This window comes from Vigna radiata, unplaced genomic scaffold (assembly GCF_000741045.1).
Source record: "Vigna radiata var. radiata cultivar VC1973A unplaced genomic scaffold, Vradiata_ver6 scaffold_705, whole genome shotgun sequence".
NCBI classification, from domain to species: Eukaryota; Viridiplantae; Streptophyta; class Magnoliopsida; order Fabales; family Fabaceae; genus Vigna; species Vigna radiata.
Window position 1 is genome coordinate 9,660 of NW_014542985.1, and position 2,565 is coordinate 12,224.

Here is a 2,565-nt window from a genome sequence, read left to right on the forward strand (position 1 = left end):
GAAGAATGGTACTTGGACAATGACAGAGTTGCCTGAACACAAACATCCGATAGAAGTCAAATGGATATTCAAGACAAAACTAAAATCAGACGGAAGCATCTCCAAGTTAAAGGCAAGATTGGTTGCAAAAGGCTTTCTCCAAAAGCCTGGAGTGGATTTTACAGACGTGATTGCACCAGTAGCAAGGTTAGAGACCGTAAGGCTTGTGGTAGCTATAGCAATTGCAAGAGGCTGGGAAATCTGTCAGATGGACGTAAAATCTGCCTTCTTAAATGGCCCGCTGGAAGAGGAAGTGTATGTGACACAACCTCNTGGATTTGTGAAGAAAGGTGAAGAATTGAAAGTGTTCAAGCTCAACAAGGCTCTGTACGGGCTAAGACAAGCTCCACGAGCCTGGAACACACACATCAATGCTTGGCTGATTAAGAATGGTTTTCAGAANTGCACAGTTGAATTTGGAGTATATGTGAAGCAGTCAGGACAGCAAGGTACGATACTTATTTGTTTGTATGTTGATGATTTGTTAATAACAGGTAACAATGCAGAAGCAATTGACGAATTCAAAGCAAATATGAAAAGAGACTTTGAGATGACCGACCTTGGTAACCTAGGATATTTCCTCGNCTTGGAATTTCATCGAACACCTGAAGGGATGTTTGTGCACCAAAAGAGGTACATTGGCGAAATCCTGAAACGCTTTGGCATGGAAAATTGCAATAGTGTGCACATACCTGTGATAGCCAGTATCAAACTGGATCTTCAACCCAGTGACAAGAAGATAGACGCTACTCTGTACAAGCAGATAGTTGGGTCACTCAGGTATGTGTGTAATAGTAGACCTGATATATGTTATAGTGTGGGATTGGTGAGCAGGTTTATGGGAGACCCCAGACAGACACATCGTTCAACTGCCAAGCACATTTTACGTTACCTAAAGGGAACTACAGAGTATGGTCTATTATTTCCTAAGAGATTTGAAGGAGCTACAGGGAAATTGGAAGCTTGGTGCGACTCCGCTGGTGTGGAGACCAAACTGACAGGAGAAGCACTTTCGGATATGTCTTCAAGTATATGGGATCAGCGTTCAGCTGGTGCTCGAGAAAGTAAAACGTCGTGGCTTTGTCATCCTGCGAGGCAGAATATGTCGCTTCTGCTGAAACTGCACGCCAGAGCACATGGCTTGTCACGATGCTGGAAGAATTGTCAATTGAGTGTTGCAAACCAATCCAGCTTTGGGTCGACAACAAATCAGCAATCAGTTTAGCAAAAAACCCTGTCTCACATGACAGGAGTAAACACATTGAGACGAGGTTTCACTATCTAAGAGAACATGTTAATAAAGGGAAACTTGAAATGATGCACTGTTCAACCGAAGAGCAAACTGCTGATATTCTTACCAAGGCTCTACGTCAAACTCGCTTTGAAGAACTTAGAGATAAACTTGGAGTTAAGAGATTTCAGTAGTTCCATTTTAAGAGGGGTGTGTTGAGAGATTTAAAATGTAACTGTTAAAACTGTCATAACGGTCTTTGACTAGTTCCTTTAGTTTCAGCTTTATATACCGCAATATTGTATTCTTTCTAGTACGACTTAATAAAATTTTGTTCCTTCTCTAAACCTCTGTTTTGATTACAAGCCTCTGCGTTTTGATCACTTACTATTAACATCTGAGGACCAGTTATTCAGGTTGTGCATTGTAANAAGGTAATAAGAAAAGAGTTTTACATCCCTGAGGTCTTCCGTAAATGTAAGTGTTGGAATAGTGTTATGATGAGTATAGTAAGCGTTTATTATTATATTGTTTTACGTTGCATTTGAGAAAAACATGCTTTACTCAGGAAAAAAATAGCACTATCAGATGAATATCGAGGGTCATTCTAGCAGTATGAGCCAGATGAACAAACAGTTTGCTCACTAATGCAGAGGACACATTATTCCATAATCAAATTCATCACATAAATCTAGTCTCCTACATCAAATAAGCATGTATAAAATCAAAGCATTCATTCATGAGATGCTTTGCAAAGGAAATCAAAGGATAAAGTGTCTTATTTTCTTATTATCATCATCCTCAAAGACTAAGAGAAGGAGGATTTGTGGAAAATATTCATCTCTTAACTAGATAATGTTTTTCCTTATTCAGTAGTCTGAATACCTTTATTTTGGGAACAACCTTCCTAAGTATTGATGTTAAAGATTAATACAAATAATAGATTTAATTCTTATTAAACTGAAGGTTTTATTTTAAAATATAATTTCATTTCATTTTATGTTAATTTTAAAATTTTAGTGAAATTCATTTTGTTTGTGATTTTAATAATTATATTTGTTCGGAAGGAACAATGATTTTGTAAAGTTTATTATTAAATTTTAACAAAAAGAATTGATCATATGAAAATTAAAAATTTAAACATATTTCTTTTAGTGAATTTTTGCTATAATGACAACATTTGGTCGGGTTAAATATGAATGGATTTTAAAATTTGAATCAAAACTTAGTCATTCTTATCGGTTTGAAATTTAGAGGATTTAGTTCATTTGTTTTAAAAAATAAAAAATTGACTT

The 2,565-nt window shown here is 36.3% G+C and overlaps 1 protein-coding gene across 1 annotated transcript in view; it reads left to right on the forward strand.

Annotated features, from left to right (window-relative positions):
- LOC106752911 (soyasapogenol B glucuronide galactosyltransferase) overlaps positions 1–1,829 on the forward strand; it is an 11,480-nt gene extending 9,651 nt beyond the window's left edge. Inside the window, exon 2 of the mRNA XM_014634697.2 lies at positions 1,667–1,829. The gene's annotated coding sequence lies outside the window, so the exon portion shown is untranslated. The remainder of the gene's footprint in view (positions 1–1,666) is intronic.
- Positions 1,830–2,565: the final 736 nt, after the last annotated feature.